The following is a 19,663-nucleotide window of genomic DNA, read 5'->3' on the forward strand; positions in this document are numbered from 1 at the left end:
CAGATTATCAGTGGATTCTGGGACGTTCCTATGTGAGCCTAATCAAAAAAGAAAGCTGAACACAACCAGCAAGAGGTTAAGGCACAAAGTCAAAACGGAGAGGATTCTGTAGGCCTCTGAACTTGACTTGAAGCATTCAGTGTGAAGGCAGGAGCTGGGAGAAGAGAGAAAACAGAGAATTGTGGTTTTGATTATTTTTTTTCTGATTACAAAAGTAACATATGTTCAATGTAGAAAACCAGGAAAATACAAAAAAGTACAAGAAGGGATTGAAAAAAAAAAGAAACAACACTTATGATCCCACCACCCAGATATAATCAATGTTAACATTTTTTTTACCTTTCCAATGTTGTTTCCATGCATATTCTTTTTTTAATCAAATTATAAACATAGTATATATGCTCTTTTAGAAATTTTTTCTCACTTAACAGTATATCCTAATTTTTTCCCAAGTCATTAAATACTCTTCTACAATATGATTTGTTAAAGCTATATATGATTTTGTGCTATAGGTATGCTATCATAGATTTATCAACCAATTTTATGTGGAAGAGTATTTAGGCTTTTTCCAAGCATGGGATTTTAACTGTGGCAGGGTTGTCTGCACCACCCCTGTTTTCAGCTAACAAGCTAACTTTGTTAGGTAAACAAGGTAACCTTCTTCCCTTACAAGCAGATAAGTATCCCTTCAAAGTTCTATACCCAAGAGAACCCTGCCTTGACAGAAGTAACTCCTCACAAGCATTCAGCTGTCCTTGTGTTCTTCAGGGAAAGCCTGGCATTAAGCCTTGAGCATCCTTACGTCTACTGGCCAGGCCATTCTTGAGCAGACGGAGAGAAAATATTTGTCATTCTAAGTCATGGAGTTGGCCCAATTTATTCAATGCATCATTCTCAAAAATATTTTTTGTGCTAGACCTGAGCTGGATATTATAGAAGAAAAGATATGGTTTCTATGTTTCATAAACTTTTACTCTTCATGGGTTGACAAACATATAGGTGTGAAAGAGTTAGGTAGAAACAGATTATGTGTGAATGACTAAATGCTAATCTGTGGTTCAAATCACAAGGGCTTTAGGAGGTGAGAAAAGTATAAGCACAAGGTGGAATTGAGTGGTTTGAGAAGACTCCATGGAACAGGTGGAGCTTGGAGGCAGGGTAGGCAAGGAACATTCCATGTGGAGGGGACATAGAGGCCAGAAAGCACAGGAAGCAAGAAGGAGGTTCCTATGGCTGCAGCTGAGGGAGAGGTGGTCAGTCAGACCAGATAAGTCATATATGGGGCACATGGGTAGATGGCCAAAAAGAAGTTTGACCCTAATTCTGTAGATGTTTCCCCTTGTACTGGAGGTGTCACACCAAGAAAGGAAATGTCAAGTCAAATTCAAGCTGAGTTGTTTTTGTTTTTTGGTGTGTGTAGGGCCAGGGTCGGTGGAGGATGGTTTATAAACAGAACTTCTCAAAGCCTTTAATATTGTTCATCTATGTGGCAAGGTCAAGAGAGGGGGAAATTGGACTTCCTAAGAGTCTTTGACCACAAAACTCTTTCTATCGTGGACCATTTCCTTTGGTGTTCCATGAGACACAATTAGGAGCTAGTGAGCCACCGAAGATGTTAGAGCTGGAAAGTAACGCTTGAGGGAAAACGAAGTTTTGGAAGATTAATCTCATGGTAGAATGTAAGGTGAGCAAGAGAGAAGAGAGCCTGGATTCAGGCCATACAGTTAGATGATTGAATAAAGACTCCAGATAAGTGGGCAGTGTTGAAGCACACTGAAGCAGAGAATGGAGAGCAAAGCATTGATTGAACGCAGAGTCTGCTGTTGGGCTCTGGGGAAGGTACAAAAGCGTCTGAGTTCCTGGGTCTTGCAGGAGTTCGAATAAGCATTAATTAGGATTTTGATTGCAAGGGACAGAAATCAACTTGAAGCAGCTTAAGCAAAAAGAGTGTTTTTTTTTTAATGGACCGAATTATTTAATTAGGTTCTTTGTAAGAAGTTTAGAACACTACTTTGTGAGGATAAATTCCGTTTGTAAGAGCGAACACAGAGCGGAGGTAGCCCTGGAGTTGAGGAACAGCTTTGATTCTTCGCAGAATTCGTGAGTCCACAGCTTTCTGATCAACCTTCCGCTGCTCTGTAATCTCGTATTTCTCTCTCTCTGTGTCGAAGATCTCACCTTCCTGGTGCCTGGGCTTATGCAGTTTCTTCTTCTTGAAGTAAGCATCAGTGAGATGTTCTGGGATTTTCACACCACTGATATCAACTTTGGTGGAAGTGGCAATGACAAATTTCGGGTGTGTTCTCCGCAGAGGAACTCGATTGAGGGACAGAGGCCCAGTCACAAGTGGCAAAGCCACTGCTCAGCTGCTTCAGGAAAATGACCCTCTTGCCTCCGTGGCGCCCAGTGAGGATAATCAGAACGGTCCCAGGAGTGATGCTAGCGCGCAGTTTTCTCACATGCTTACTGAAGGGCTTTTTGCCGTGACTCAACAGCTTTCGAGGCATGTCTTCAGTAGGATAATGCTTAGGCATTTTGCAAAGTTTAACCACCCGGCTACCACCATTCTTGTCACCACCAACTGGTTTTGTGACAGTAGCAAGAACCTTCACCTTCTTTTTGTTTTCAACCTTGGATTTAGCTGCTGATACTTCCTCTTGTACAAGGCCTTTCTGGAATACACAGCCGATCGGGAATATCTGCCAATTCCTCTGACCAGGACAGCGTTTCGGCTGTAGTGGGGCTTCCCCTTCTTAACCTGCTTCACCTTTTTTTTTTTTCATTAGTTCATGTCTTTTATTAACCAATATACAATCACTTGTCTTCTGGTTTGTTGAAACAATAGGTCAGACAACATTTGCCACAGTAATGTCTGTCAAAGTGGCTGGCCATAAAAACTCCAGCACCACGTTCATCTGAAGGGCACTCCCGATAAGGGCGACTGATTTTGCCATTCTCATCCACCTTATAGTATTTCAGGACAGCCAGCTTAACCTTCTTTCTCTTATGCTTGTTCTTCTTGGGAGTGGTCTAAGACTTCTTCTTCCTCTTCTAGCACCACCATGAAGTCGCAACACAAGATGAAGAGTGGACTCCTTTTGAATGCTGTAGTCAGACAAAGTACGTCCATCTTCCAGTTGCTTGCCAGCAAAGATCAGTCTTTGCTGGTCAGGAGGAATTCCTTCCTTGTCCTGGATCTTGGCCTTTACATTTTCTATTGTATCCGAGGGTTCGACCTCGAGAGTGATGGTCTTCCCCGTCAGGGTCTTCACGAAAATCTGCACGTTGGTGGCAGTGCCACCGCAGATGGCGGATCCAAAAAGAAGTGCTTCACCTTTTTAACCTTGCCACCAGCATCAGCCTACTTGGCTTCAGGGTTTTTCTCCTTAGTATCTGGCTTCTCAGCCTTTTCACTCGCCATCTTGCAAGATGGGAAAATGCAAAAAAGAGTGTTTTTAAGGAAATAGGGATACTTCACGAAGAACTGAAGCCATGTACTGGGAAGTTGGCAAAAAGTCCCGTGTCTATCTGGTCTCAGCTACTGTGTGTGTTTGCCTCATCTTCTTCATATTCTCTTTCTCTCCTCTCCTGTCCTCTAACATCCCCTCACCTTCCTTCCTTTCCCCACTCTCCTCTCCTCTTCCTCCTCCCCTCTCGCTGTTCTCATTTGTGGAAGAAAATGGCTTCCCTACAGTTCCTGAGTTTGCATGTTGCACTAAGTTTGCATGACACAGTTCCGGCTATATCAGAAGCTAACTCTCCATGTCTTCTTCCCAATGTCAGATTTCCAGTAGAAAGAGTCTTCTTGACCCAGCTTAGGACTCATTCTGTTCTGACTAGAGGGACAGGTTTTAAAATAGAAACATGGTTGCAGGAGACTTACCCTGTGGATTAGTGTGAGGACCACTACCAGGAAAAAGTGTCTGCTATAGAGTGATGCGATGACCTTTAACTGAAAGCATGCTTTTGGAAGAGTTGAGCAGGAGCACACTATTGTTTTGTTTTGTTTTCATTTTTTTTGTATTTTATTTTATTTTATTTTTTATAGAGCAGGTTCTTATTAGTTATCTATTTTATACATGTCAATCCCAATCTCCCACTACATCCCACCACCACCACCCCACCCTGCCACTTTCTCCCCTTGGTGTCCATATGTTTGTTCTCTCCATCTGAGGAGCACACGACTGTTGAATGAGTAGATGACTATGAAGCTTTAAGGCAGCTTCATTAGAATCCATATTCTTGTCCCTTTCCCAAACTGCTTTAGTTCCCAAGTTCTGTAAAAATCTACAGATGAAGGAAGCAGGATACACTGTGGTTAAGAGCATATGTCTGGGGTTTAAGTTGTCTGTGTTTTGGATCCTGGCCTTGAGGACTTCAGCAAGTTATGGAACCTGCCTGGACCTCAGGTTTCTCATCTATAAAATGGGTATCGTGAGGATTAACTAAGATAATATGTGTAAAGTGCTTAGCACAATGCACCTAATAATGTTAGCAACTTAATTTTTAAACAAAAATTAACTGATGGAGCTGAAGTTGACATCAGCAGATCCAAATATCTTTCATAAACTGGACAAAAGAAAGATGCACTGGCAGATGGGCAAGTGGTCAGCTTGGTTCTCCAGACATCCCCACGAACGTGGCCTCTAGAATAGGGGGTTTGGGGAGAAAAATAAGCCACGAAGATCTTGAGGGGCCAACGGGGACTTTAGAGATCACAGGTCATATGGGCCAGTCACACTCCCTTTTGTTCCTAGAGATTTAATATCTACCAGCCTATTAAATGGTCATGATTTGGAGAAGACAAGAAGAAGAATTACTTTCAGCTGGCCCTGGTCTTTAAATAACCCGGGGTACAACATCTTTCAAAACACAAAGGAGACCATGTGTAAAGCATTAGTTAAATTCAGATATAAATCTAGTCTTTGACCAGTCCAAAACTAATCAATATGCTTTTGTTCTCTCTTTGAACTTTGAGTTTTCTGGCAACAACAAAAACCCCAAACCTCATCCAAAACCATCGTCCAGACAGCCCAGCTCCTATGCTCCCCTCCCTAGTGTCACATATTGTTGACAGACCTACTCTTGTTACCACATTCATTCCAGTGGTGATTCAAATTCTTCTGCAGAAATTGACTTGAAAGACAGAAAATTGCTCTTGTAATCACTTAATAAGGAATCCTGGACAAGGAATACAGTGCTATGAATATAGATTTACTCTTAGCTTTTATGGATGCATTTTTCTCAGTTATTTTCATTGAAAATCATGACGAACTAATTTAAATAGCAAGGTAAACTGAGATGGAAAATTACCCATAATAAGAATTTTGATGAAAATATAGACTGGCCTGGTTTTAAGCATATCAAGGACTCTTGGTTTAAACTGCAAATTCGGAGAGATTTGAAATGTGTTTGTTTGAATGTGTCAGCTTTAGGCAAAACTAAACTACTATGTTCCTTTCCAAAAATCAAGAATCCGCTCTGGAAAAAAATCATGCAGTGTGATGTACAAAGCAGAGGGGAAGGAAAGTAAGTAATGGGGGAGAAAGACCCACCCAAGGACTGCAGCCAGCTTCCCCAGGAAGATTCATGACCATGCTTCAATACTGTCCTGCAATTCTTTCCAAGCGATTTTACTATAACTCTAAATCATTAGAAGCAACTGCTGCTGTTACCAAAGCTATCTTTGCCTCAAAAAGAAGAAAATTCAGGACATGCAATATAATCCTCTCACTACCTAAGAGAGAAACCAGCCCATTTGTCATAAGAACTGAAAACATCAGCTATGTAGTAAATTAAACATTAGAGTTTCAGACTTCAATATTATGTATCTTTTGTAAAAAGAAAAAAAGGGGGGGCACACACAGGACATGGTTGGATGCAACAGTGATAAAGTGACTTAAATTTGGTTGACTAACTATAACCTACAAAAACCATTCTATCTATTACAAATCCTTTTCAGTAAAAGGTAAGAAAATTCCATCAACATTTTTTTTAACATTCTGAGCTATTCACAACAAATGAATCCTTACCCCTACCAGATGTATAAGCATTTGTGTGATGCAGGGGTTTCATAACTTGGAGAGTGTCATCAAAGGCAGTGCTAACACAATGTTCCTCCCTTTGACTTGAATGCCCTCTTCTTCCCTATTAGGGTGATTATTGTTTCACAGTGTCCCAGGCATGAAAGGACTTTGAAGGGTCACTTTGCAACCCAACTAGCAGCATTGGCATTACCAAGGAGCGGCTGGTTAGAAATGCAGAATCTTGGGGTCCACCCCAGCCTTACTGACTCAGATTCTGCATTTTGACAGGATCCCCAGGCGATTCATACGCACATTGAAGATGAAACTATGCCACTCTAAGTCATCCTCCTACGTATGAGCAAAACTGTGCACAATGCATAGACTGGTCTCATTCATCCAGTTTCAGGTCCTTTATAGTTTGTCCTGTTTGAGTCATTGAGATTAAAGGGGAAATATACTCATTTAAGGGAGTCTTGCATAGCCCAACAAAGTTAGCAACTTCTTCAATATGTTCAAGTACCTATTCTTAGAAGCACTGCAGATTAGGTCAAAGGAAAGAGAAGCAGAAAATGGAGTGGGTTCAAATACCAAACTCTAATAAAGTAAGGGTAGTACAGAAGCTGAGTCTATGAGGGATGGGAAGAGCAATTTCACCAAATTACCAGTTCCAAAATTGTCTCTGCACTGTGGCTGATTTATAGTCCTGGAAGCTTAAAGCCTTGAGCTTCTTGCTGTATTTCATTTCAGATTAGTAATTTTTATCTAGTACTTCCCTGCAGCTTAAAATGAAGGCCCTGGAACTATGAAAATGAATTTATGTGGTGGATTGCATGCTCATTCTGTAGCTATTCTATAGGTTTTAGATTTGTAACAAGTTTGGAATCTGGACAATAGAAAACTCTCTGTGGGTTAATGGCAGCCAACTTCTAAGCCAAAACTGAAGGACATAAGATAGTTTTGTATGTGTTTCAGGGTCCTCAAACTTAGCTGCGCATTAGAGTCACCTAGATAATATATTTTTACACAGCTTTCTTGAGATATAATTGACATATAATAAGCTGCACATATTTAAAGTGTATAGTAGGAAAGGGACTTCCCTGGCGGTCCAGTGGTTAAGACTCCATGCTTCCACTGCAGGGGGCGCAGGTTGAATCCCTGGGTGGGGAACTAGGATCCCACACGGTTCCATCAAAAAAATAATAATAAATTATAAAATAAATTATATAAAAAAATAATAATAATTTAAAAATAAAGTATATGGTAGGATGAATTTTGATGTATGTTATATGGCTGTGAAACTATCACCATGATCAAGCTAATTACCCCTAAAGTTTCCTTGTGCCCCTTGGTAATCCCTACCCCCATTCTGCAATAGCTTATCTGCTTTCTGCCACTACAGATTAGTTTTCATTTTCTAGAATTTTACATAAATGGAACCATACTCTTTTTTTTTTTTGGTCTGACATCTTTCGCTCAGCATAATTTTTCCCACGTTGTTGCCTGTATTAATAGTTTGCCCTTTTTATTGCTGAGTAATATTCCATTGTATGAATATACCAGTTTATATAACTGTTCCCCAGTGAAGGACATTTGGGTTGTTTCCAGTTTTAAGCAATTATGAATAACACTGCTAAAAAGCTTCATGAACAAGTATGAGCATATAAGTTTTCATTTCTCTAGGTAAACACCTAGAAGTGGGTATGGTAAGTGTACATTTAACTTTAAAAGAAACTGCCAAACTGTTTCCCAAAGTGGTTCTACCATTTTGCTTGCTCACCAGAAATGTGTAGGAGTTCCAGTTGCTTCACATCCTCTCCAGGAATAGGTATTATCAGTATTTTTTGTTTTAGCTATTCTGATAGATGTATAATAATATCTCCATTGTAGTATTAATTTACATTTCCCTAATGACTGCTGATGTTGAGAATCTTTTCATGTGTATATTTGCCATCCTTATATCTTCTTTGGTGAGAGTCTTTCAAATCTTTTGCTTATCTTTTAAATTGGGTTTTGTTTTCTTAATTGTTGAGTTTTGAGTTCATTATATATTCTGTATATAAGTCCTTTGTCAGATATATGATTGACAAATACTTTTTCCCAATCTTTTTATTCTCTTAACAATGTTTTTCAAAGGGCAGAAGTTCTTAATTTTGATAAAGTCTCATTTATTAATTTTTTTATGGATCCTACTTTCTGTGGTATAACTGACCCAAGGTCACAAAGATTTTCTTCTATGTTTTCTTCCAGAAGTTTTATAATTTTAAGTTTTATATTTAGGTCTATAATCCATTTTGAGTTAATTTTTATGTATGAGGCAAAGTTTGGAATGATGTTTACTTTTTTGCATGTGGATATGCAATAGTTCCAGCACCATTTATTGAAATGACTGGCCTTTCTCTACTGAATTGCCCTTGCACCTTTGTGCAAAAGCCACTTGGCCATATATTTGTGGGTATATTCTAAATTCTCCATCTGTTCCATTGATCTTTTTTTTTTTTTTTTTTTGCAGTACGCGGGCCTCTCACCACTGCGGCCTCTCCCTTTGCGGAGCACAGGCTCCGGACACGCAGGCTCAGCGGCCATGGCTCACAGGCCCAGCCGCTCCGTGGCATGTGGGATCCTCCCGGATCAGGGCACGAACCCGTGTCCCCTGCATTGGCAGGCAGACTCTCAACCACTGCACCACCAGGGAAGCCCCATTGATTTATCTTTATACTAATGTCACATTGTCTTGATTACTATAGCTTTATTGTTAGTCTTGAAATCCAATTCTATTCTTTTTCTAAGAAAGATAAGAACTTTAGAATGAACTTAAGTTTTACAGTGTTTGTCAATTTCTGGGTTTTAAAAGTCTAGTAGTGTGATTTTGATTGGGATTGCATTGATTTTATAGATCTATTTGGGGAGAACTGACATCTTAACAATTTTGAATCTCCCGATCCATGAACACAGTATATCTCTCCATATATGTAGGTCTCTCTCAGCAATGTTATTTCAGCATACACATCTTAGACTCCTTTTGTGAGGTTTAATTTTAAGTAGTTGATACTCTTATGCACTTGTAAATGCTGATGTTTATATAAGTTCAGTTTCCAGTTGTTTGTTGAAATTATTTAGAAATACAGTTGATTTTTAATATTGATCTTGTATCCTGCATCCTCGCTAAACTCAGTTATTAGTTTTGTAGCTTTTTGGTAGATTCCATAGAATTTTCTATATGGATAATTATGTTGTCTGAGAATAAAGACAGCTTTACTTCTTGTCCAGTCTGACTTCCTCTTATATTTTTTTCTTGCCTTATCGTGCTGGCTAGAAGCAATACATTGCTGAATAAAAATAGTGAAAATGGACAACCTTGCTTTGTACTTGGTCTTAGAGGAAAGACAGTCAGTCTTTCCCATTAAGTATGATGTTAGCTTTAAGTTTTTCATAGATACCTTTTCTCAAGTTGAGAAGTTCCCTACTTTGCTGAGAGTTGCTTTTTTAAAAATCAGAAATGGATTTTGAATTCTGTCAAATTATTTTTCTACATCTACTGAGATATTCATATGGTTTTTCTTTTAAGTCTGTTAATATGGTGAATTACATTGATTGATTTTCAAATATCATACTAACCTTGCATTCTTGAGGTAAACCGACTTGCTCATTATTTATTATCTTTTATAAATATTGTTAAATTCTATTTGCTAAAATTTGCTTAAGAATTTTTGCATCTATACTCATGAGAGATATTGATCTCTAGTTTTCTTTTCTTGTAATATTTTTGTCTAGTTCTGGTATCAGAGTAATGCTGGTCTCATGGAATGAGTTGGGATATAGTCCATCCTTTTCAATTTACTTGAAGTGTTCGTGTGTAGAATTGGTACTATTTCTTCCTTAAATATTTGATAGAATTCACCATCTTGGATTGAAATTTTCTTTGTGGAAAGATATTTAACCACTAATTCAATTTATTTAATAGATGTAGAGCTATACAGGTTATCTATTTTTTTTCTTAAATGGTAAATTGCATCAAAGAATCTTTCCATTTCCTCTAATTTAGTCATATTTATTGGCACAAAGTTGTTTTTGATATTCCCTTATAATACTTTTATTCCATAATATCTATGGAATCTGTAGTGATATCACCTCTCTCAATCCTGATATTAGTAATTTGTGTCTTCTCTCTCTTCTTTTCCTGATCAGTCTGGCTAGAGGTTTATCAATTTTATTGATCTTCTCAAAGAACCAGCTTTTGATTTCATTGATTTTTCTCCATTGTTTTTCTGTTTTCTATTTCACTAATTTCTTCTCTAATCTTTATAATTTACACTTTTCTGCTTAGTTTAGGTTTAACTTGCTGTTTTTTCTAGTTGCTTAAGGTGGTATCTAAAGCCATTGGTTTGAGACCTTTCTTCTTCTATACTGTAAGTGTTTAGTGGTATAAATTTCCCTATATGTATATTTTGGCTGAATTTCACAAATTTTGATATGTTGTGTTTTCATTTAGTTCCAAGTATTTCCTAATTGCCCTTTTGATTTTTGATTTCTTCTTGGACCTGTAGGTTATTTGGAAGTATGCAAATTTGTTCCCAAATAATTGGCTATTTACCAGATATCTTTCTTTTACTAATATCTAGCTTAATTCCACTGTGATCAAATTACACACTCTTCTGATTTGGATATTTTTAAATTTCTTAAGGCTTATTTTATAACTAGAATATGGTCTATTCTGGAAATTTTTCTGTGTGCTCTTGAAAAGAATATATACTCTGACATTGTTAAGTGGAATGTCAATTAAGTCTAATCAGTTGATAGCATTGCTCAAGTCTTCTATATCCTCACTGATTTTTCTATCTTACTTGTTCCGTCAATTATTGAGAGAAGGGTTTTGAAATCTCCAACTATAATTATAGGTTTGTTTCTTTCTCTTCTACAGTTCTAAATATCCCACTGCCAAGGCTACACATGATACCAATTAACTCAGAATCTCTGGGGGCGTGACCCAGGCATCAGTATTTTTTTTAACGCCCTGAGAGATTCCAATGTGTAGTCAAGGTTGAGAACCACTGCCTTATGCGGACCACATTGTGGATTCAACAGATTCTCAAATGCATTATCTTATTTAATCTTCATACCTGCCTTTGAGGTAGACGTCATTCGTTCCTATTTTACAGAAAATGAAATTGAGTCATAGACAGTTGTCCAACATCACATAGTTGATCAGAGAGCCTAGCTGGGATATAAACCCAGGTTACCTAACTCAAAGTTTTTTACTTTGAGGTAATTATATTTTGTTCTGTGAGATGTGTTTATTGACTCGAATTCTGTCTGTATTTCCATCCTGTTCCCCTAACACACTCTTCTGGGTTGTGGGCAGGAGTCGTGTCTAACCCTAAACGTATAATTTTCACTGGACCTACCATGGTGTCTGTACCCTGGAGAAGATTTTAAGGTTTTTTGTTTTCTCTTGAAAGATCTAAGTATCTGGGTTCATCTGACCACATAGTAGTCATCAATCTGCCTTTTTCATGGTCCATCCACAATCTAAGGTTTAAATCAACTGTAATTAACACTGGCACTTAACACAGGCTCTTCTACAAAAACCTTCTCAGGTTGCAGACTGTCAGCCTGCTTCACTCCATTAATACACGACATTGGCAGCCTGGGACCAGAATTTGTCCTGAGCTGCCCATGCAAGTTTGGGGCAAGATTATAAGGGAAGAGCAGCTTGGGGTGGATGCATCTCCTGTGGGTAAAGGGTGTTTTGTTTGAGTGCTTCCAAGTGCTGGTACGCTATGATTAATTAAGTTGGCCAAGGGTTAATATTTAAAAATCAGGAATGATTTGAACCATTCCTCCAGGTGAGTTGCTCAGCTGCATTCAGGGAAGGCACCCAAAATGGACCATTAATGTTAGAGAAAGGCTAATATAGGATGCCTCTTTGGCTCTCTCTTTTTGTTCACAGGTATCATGAGACTAATATAGACTAATGAATGGATGTGAGTTTGTTCCTTTTTGTAAATATTCAACTATGCAAATCCTTTCCCCCACTGCCTCTTGGACCTCTTTCCTGTATCTGTTATCTTTAGATTCTCTCACCTGACTCCTACTATTGTCAATAAATCACATTCTGAGCTCAAGATTTGATAGTTGCTGATGTGACTTCCTTTAGATTTTGAATATTTTTTCACTTACTGCCCAAAGTTAAAACAACCATAACAAGTTAAGGAGCTTGAGTATTCTTCTTTTTTTAAAATAATTATTTATTACTAAAATAAGTCTACAACAACACTAAAGGTATTTAAAAAGAAAAACATCACTCATTTTTTCCACCGTTTAACACAGCCACTTTCCCTTCTCCCAAATTTCCTTTCAGTCTTCAGTCAGATATAGAAATTACATTATTATAATATAATTACATAATTTTAATGTTCATATAATTTTTGTGTTCCACTTTTTTAGCATCACTTAATAAACACATTACTTTCCGTGTATAGTCTTCCTAATCATCATATTTTGTGGCTACATGGTTTTCCACAGATATATCATAATTTTTTTAACCATTCCACTGCTCTGTTTCCAATTTTCACTATTACAAGTGATTCTCCCATAAATATCTATATACATATAAAGATGTCCTCCCCCCTTCTTCTTTTGAATTATTTCCTTTGTAGAAATTTCCAGGAGTGCTATTACCATATTGAAGGATTTGAATGATTTTCAGGGATTATGAGCTCTTAAAAAGGCAGTACCACAGAGTTCATAGCCCATGTCATCTCTTGATTTGTTGAATTGATTATGATATGGAAGAGCCAAGTTACTTCCTAAAGCACCATTCATTGTCCAATCTTACCCCACAGAGCAGCTTGAGCAATACAAATAAAGGCATCTCCATCACCTTATTCTTTATTCCACTGAAACCCACTAAAAAAAAAAAAATTGGGGCTTCCCTGGTGGCGCAGTGGTTGAGAGTCCGCCTGCCGATGCGGGGGACGCGGGTTCGTGCCCCGGTCCGGGAGGATCCAACATGCCGTGGAGCGGCTGGGCCCGTGAGCCATGGCCGCTGGGCCTGCGTGTCCGGAGCCTGTGCTCCACAACGGGAGAGGCCACAGTAGTGAGAGGCCCGTGTACTGAACAAAAAAAAAAAAAAAAAAAAAAATTCCTCACACATTTTAAGTGATGAGATGAGCTTTTGGAATAAGTTTTAAGAAACTCCAGAACAAAATCATAGGCAAATCAATGATGCACCTCCTGTCTTAGCAATGAAATGAGGACACACTATGTGCATGGCAGGGGGACGGTAGGAAGAGGTTGCAGGTCAGTTATGACTGGAACGTCTGTGTCACAGTTGTCCCCTGCAAACTGGTTTCTGGAAGCTGGGTCAAGGCAGCCTGAGTTGAAAGCCAAACACAGAGAGCAGCTGTTGAGGATGTAAAGTCTCTGGTTGGGGTGGATAGGGAGCTGGGTGTGGTCACCCATAGGCCAATTTCCACCCCACCCTACAAGCCCAGGGGCGGGGGTTGAGAAGAGGGAACTTCCTGTATTGCATTCCGGTGCTCCTTTCTGGGCTTAGTGGGAATCTGCGAGAATGCTGGAGACAGGCTGCCAGGTCTGACTGCCCTACACACACTCCCTCAACCGTGTTCCCCTGCAAGACACCGAGGCTTCTGAGAATGCCACGTCCAGGGAGCCAGGATGCACGACTGACCTGGACGGCTGCACTGTCCTGGCCATAGCCCTGGATATAAAGTACAAGTAAATCCCACTACCATCCTTGAGGGACTGAGGGAAACTGCAGGGAGCACGTGGATCTTTCCTGCCCTGCACAAGTAAGCGCTAAGCCACCAGGTCGAAGCCAGCCCCTTCCGCAATTTCCCAGAACGTTTGACAAGAGCCCGCAGGCTGCATCACTGAGCAAGGAATCTTCATTATTCATTTCAACATCACTCTTCTTGGAAACCCTGACTGCTCCACTCTCCAGAAATAATCCATCAAACTTTTCCCTTTGTTGAAGTCACACTGCAAAAACTCCCATAATCAAATTCCCCACATTCGGATCCCTGCTGACATTATGTAATAACAGAGTCCAGAGAGAAAAGAGTGGGTCAGACTATTTTTTTTTCTTTCTCTCTCTGTCTTTTCACTTTGTATCATGAAACGTTTCAAACACACACAAAGTGAGACAGAATGGAATAGTGAACCCCCATGTTCCTACCACCCAGTTTGAACAGTCTCTACAGGTGCCAATCTTGTTGCAACTAGCACCCTACTTCCATCTCCTTCCCCCACAAATATGCACATTTTTTAAACTGGAATTTTTAAAAGCAAGCTCCAGACACAATGTCATTTTACTCATAAATACTTTAGTATGCATCTCTATCTAAAAAGGACTTTCTTTTTTGACATAACCTCTATAGGCACTAGTATTTAGCAATTACTGGTATTTGTATGGCATTGATATTTACTGCAAGGTATGACAATAAGCCCCTTTACACAATTTAGTTAATGAAATCTCAGCTTAACAGAGAAGCACCTTGGAAATTCACAACCTCCCTGAGAGAAAGAAATGCTCTGGCCTTGAGAACATTGCAATTTGCATTTTACTCATGAAGAAAACTGCTCAGCCAACTCAGGGTAAGCTGTGGAAAGGCTGCAGTCCAAGAGACGGCAGAGCTTGGAACAAGAGGCGTGTCAGAGCCTGACTTGCTCCATCCCTCCTGGATAATCAGGGTATTAAAAGGACAAAGCTTCCTCATCTGAAAACTTCCTTTAAAAAAAAGACAAAAACAAAAATCCTTCCTCACACCGGTAAATTACATTTTCAAGATAGAAACATGCAGTCTTCTTAAAAAAGTAGTGCCTTAAAAATACAAACAAACAAAAAAACCCCACCATTCATAAAAAGAGTTTTGAAAAATCCAATTTATGTTTCTACTTATCAAGTGTGTGTGCATAGGGAGCACTAGAGGAATGTTGCTTCAAGCCTAAGCAATCTCAGTGTAAGTATTTCTGTTTGCTGTGTGCTCTTCCTTTGCAATCTCTGCACCGAATCTATGTACCTGCACTCAGGAGATACCAGCAGAGGAGCAGCACTGGGTTGACTCACCCTAGGAAAGGTTCCACTGCACAGCATAGCCTTGGGGTGTGTCTCTGCCTCAAGGACAGACTGATAGTGCCCACTGAAAACTGAGCTACTTTCATAGGCTTCAATAGATGTTCGCTCCACCTGGCCCACTCTTCCGATGTCTGTGTGACTTGCCCCTTTGCCACCTTTACTTCTTTCAAGTCTCTGAACAACTACCCCATTATCAGGGGGGCCTTCCTCCCACGCCCCACATCAAATGCTGCTCTTCGGCCCTTTCTTCTGCCTTGTCTGTCTCTAGACCACTTATCACAACCTGATACATGGTTATCATTTGTTGTCTGTTTTGGTCGTTGTAATATCCCTTGAACCTAGATCAGTGCCTAGAACGTCCAGCAAGGGTTCACCACATTTGTACAGAATGAATGACCTCCTTAAGAGCAAGACCAAGACAGCAGAAGCAAGAATAACAACAATCCTGCAGCCTGTGGAACAAAAACCACATTCACAGAAAGATAGACAAGATGAAAAGGCAGAGGGCTATGTACCAGATGAAGGAACAAGATAAAACCCCAGAAAAACAACTAAATGAAATGGAGATAGGCAATCTTCCAGAAAAAGAATTCAGAATAATGATAGTGAAGATGATCCAGGACCTAGGAAAAAGAATGGAGGCAAAGATCAAGAAGATGCAAGAAATGTTTAACAAAGATCTAGAAGAATTAAAGAACAAACAAACAGAGATGAACAATACAATAACTGAAATGAAAAATACACTAAAAGGAATCAATAGCAGAATAACTGAGGCAGAAGAACGGATAAGTGACCTGGAAGACAGAACGGTGGAATTCACTGCTGCAGAACAGAATAAAGAAAAAAGAATGAAAAGAAATGAAGACAGCCTAAGAGACCTCTGGGACAACGTTAAACGCAACAACATTCGCATTATAGGGGTCCCAGAAGGAGAAGAGAGAGAGAAAGGACCAGAGAAAATATTTGAATAGATTATAGTCGAAAACTTCCCTAACATGGGAAAGGAAATAGACACCCAAGTCCAGGAAGCACAGAGAGTCCCATACAGGATAAACCCAAGGAGAAACATGCCGAGATGCATAGTAATCAAACTGGCAAAAATTAAAGACAAAGAAAAATTATTGAAAGCAGCGAGGGAAAAATGACAAATAACATACAAGGGAACTCCCATAAGGTTAACAGCTGATTTCTCAGCAGAAACTCTACAAGCCAGAAGGGAGTGGCATGATATACTTAAAGTGATGAAAGTGAAGAACCTACAACCAAGATTACTCTACCCGGCAAGGATCTCATTCAGATTTGATGGAGAAATCAAAAGCTTTACAGACAAGCAAAACTAAGAGAATTCAGCACCACCAAACCAGCTCTACAACAAATGCTAAAGGAACTTCTCTAAGTGGGAAACACAAGAGAAGAAAAGGACCTACAAAAACAAACCCAAAACAATTAAGAAAATGGGAATAGGAACATACATATCGATAATTACCTTAAAGGTGAATGGATTAAATGCTCCAGCCAAAAGACACAGGCTTGCTGAATGGATACAAAAACAAGACCCATATATACGCTGTCTACAAGAGACCCATTTCAGACCTAGGGACACATACAGACTGAAAGTGAGGGGATGGAAAAAGATATTCCATGAAAATGGAAATCAAAAGAAAGCTGGAGTAGCAATACTCATATCAGATAAAATAGACTTTAAAATAAAGAATGTAACAAGAGACAGGGAAGGACACTACATAATGATCAAGGGATCAATCCAATAAGAAGATATAATAATTATAAATATATATGCACCCAACATAGGAGCGCCTCAATACATAAGGCAACTGCTAACAGCTCTAAAAGAGGAAATTGACAGTAACACAATAATAGTGGGGGACTTTAACACCTCACTTACACCAATGGACAGATCATCCAAACAGAAAATTAATAAGGAAACAGAAGCTTTAAGTGACACAATAGACCAGATAGATTTAATTGATATTGATGGGACATTCCATCCAAAAACAGCAGATTACACTTTCTTCTCAAGTGCACACGGAACATTCTCCAGGATAGATCACATCTTGGGTCACAAATCAAGCCTCAGTAAACTTAAGAAAATTGAAATCATATCAAGCATCCTTTCTGACCACAACACTATGAGATTAGAAATCAATTACAGGGAAAAAAACTTAAAAAACACAAACACATGGAGGCTAAACAATGCGTTACTAAATAACCAAGAGATCACTAAAGAAATCAAAGGGGAAGTCAAAAAATACCTAGAGACAAATGACAATTAAAACACGACGATCCAAAGCCTATGGGATGCAGCAAAAGCAGTTCTAAGAGGGAAGTTTATAGCTATACAAGCCTACCTCAAGAAACAAGAAAAATCTCAAATAAACAATCTAACGTTACACCTAAAGGAACTAGAGAAAGAAGAACAAGCAAAACCCAAAGTTAGCAAAGGGAAAGAAATCATAAAGATTAGAGCAGAAATAAATGAAATAGAAACAAAGAAAACAATAGCAAAGATCAAAACTAAAAGCTGGTTCTTTGAGAAGATTAACAAAATTAATAAACCATTAGCCAGACTCATCAAGAAAAAGAGGGAGAGGACTCAAATCAATAAAATTAGAAATGAAAAAGGAGAAGTAACAACAGACACTGCAGAAATACAAAGCATCCTAAGAGACTGCTACAAGCAACTCTATGCCAATAAAATGGACAACCTGGAAGAAATGGACAAATTCTTAGAAAGGTATAACCTTCCAAGACTGAACCAGGAAGAAATAGAAAATATGAACAGACCAATCACAAGTAATGAAATTAAAACTGTGATTAAAAATCTTCCAACAGGGCTTCCCTGGTGGCACAGTGGTTGAGAGTCTGCCTGCCGATGCAGGGGACACGGGTTCATGCCCCGGTCTGGGAAGATCCCACATGCTGCAGAGCAGCTGGGCCTGTGAGCCATGACCACTGAGCCTGCGCATCCGGAGCCTGTGCTCCGCAACGGAAGAGGCCACAACAGTGAGAGGCCTGCGTACCGCGAAAAAAAAAAAAATCTTCCAACAAACAGAAGTCCATGACCAGATGGCTTCACAGGTGAATTCTATGAAACATTTAGAGAAGAGCTAACACTCATCCTTCTCAAACTCTTCCAAAAAATTGCAGAGGAAGGAAAACCCCCAAACTCATTCTATGAGGCCACCATCACCCTGATACCAAAACCACACAAAGATACTATAAAAAAAGAAAATTACAGACAAATATCACTGATGAATACAGATGCAAAAATCCTCAACAAAATACTAGCAAACAGAATCCAACAACACATTAAAAGGATCATACACCATGATCAAGTGGGATTTATCCCAGAGATGCAAGGATTCTTCAATATATGCAAATCAATCAATGTGATACACCATATTAACAAAATGAAGAAGAAAAAGCATATGATCACCTCAATAGAGGCAGAAAAAGCTTTTGACAAAATTCAACACCGATTTATGATAAAAACTCTCCAGAAAGTGGGCATAGAGGGAACCTACCTCAACATAATAAAGGCCATATACAACAAGCCTACAGCAAACATCATTCTCAATGGTGAAAAACTGAAACCATTTCCTCTAAGATCAGGAACAAGGCAAGGATGTCCACTCTCACCACTATTATTCAACATAGTTTTGGAAGTCCTAGACATGGCAATCAGAGAAGAAAAAGAAATACAAATTGGAAAAGAAGAAGTAAAACTGTCACTGTTTGTAGATGACATGATACTATACATAGAGCATCCTAAAGATGCCACCAGAAAACTACTAGAGCTAATCAATGAGTTTAGTAAAGTTGCAGGATACAAAATTAATGCACAGAAATCTCTTGCATTCCTATACACTAATGATGAAAAATCTGAAAGAGAAATTAAGGAAACACTCCCATTTACCATTGCAGCAAAAAGAATAAAATACCTAGGAATAAACGTACCTAGGGAGACAAAAGACCTGTAATGCAGAAAACTATAAGACACTGATGAAAGAAATTAAAGATGATACCAATAGATGGAGAGATATACCAGTTCTTCGATTGGAAGAATCAATATTGTGAAAATGACTATACTACCCAAAGCAATCTACAGATTCAATGCAATCCCTATCAAATTACCAATGGCGTTTTTTACGGAACTAGAACAAAAAATCTTAAAATTTGTATGGAGACACAAAAGACCCCGAATAGCCAAAGCAGTCTTGAGAACGAAAAACGGAGTTGGAGGAATCAGACTCCCTGACTTCAGACTGTACTACAGAGCTACAGTAATCAAGACAGTATGGTACTGGCACAAAAACAGAAACATAGATCAATGGAACAGGATAGAAAGCCCAGAGGTAAACCCTTGCACATATGGTCACCTTATCTTTGATAAAGGAGGCAAGAATATACAGTGGAGAAAAGACAGCCTCTTCAATAATTGGTGCTGGGAAAACTGGACAGCTACATGTAAAAGAATGAAATTAGAACACTCCCTAACACTATACACAAAAATAAACTCAAA

The 19,663-nt window shown here is 39.0% G+C and overlaps 2 pseudogenes across 2 annotated transcripts; both read right to left on the reverse strand.

Annotated features, from left to right (window-relative positions):
• Window positions 1–1,931: 1,931 nt before the first annotated feature.
• On the reverse strand, window positions 1,932–3,436 carry LOC309816017 (large ribosomal subunit protein eL6-like; annotated as a pseudogene). Its single transcript, XR_014296207.1, has 2 exons — window positions 3,335–3,436; window positions 1,932–2,767 (listed from the first exon to the last, which is right to left on the reverse strand). The product of XR_014296207.1 is annotated as a large ribosomal subunit protein eL6-like (transcript).
• LOC309815900 (ubiquitin-ribosomal protein eS31 fusion protein-like) lies at window positions 2,769–3,329 on the reverse strand (annotated as a pseudogene). The gene has a single exon. The product of its transcript is annotated as a ubiquitin-ribosomal protein eS31 fusion protein-like (transcript).
• Window positions 3,437–19,663: the final 16,227 nt, after the last annotated feature.

Source organism: Mesoplodon mirus (genome assembly GCF_964341445.2).
Source record: "Mesoplodon mirus genome assembly, chromosome: 14".
NCBI classification, from domain to species: domain Eukaryota; kingdom Metazoa; phylum Chordata; class Mammalia; order Artiodactyla; family Ziphiidae; genus Mesoplodon; species Mesoplodon mirus.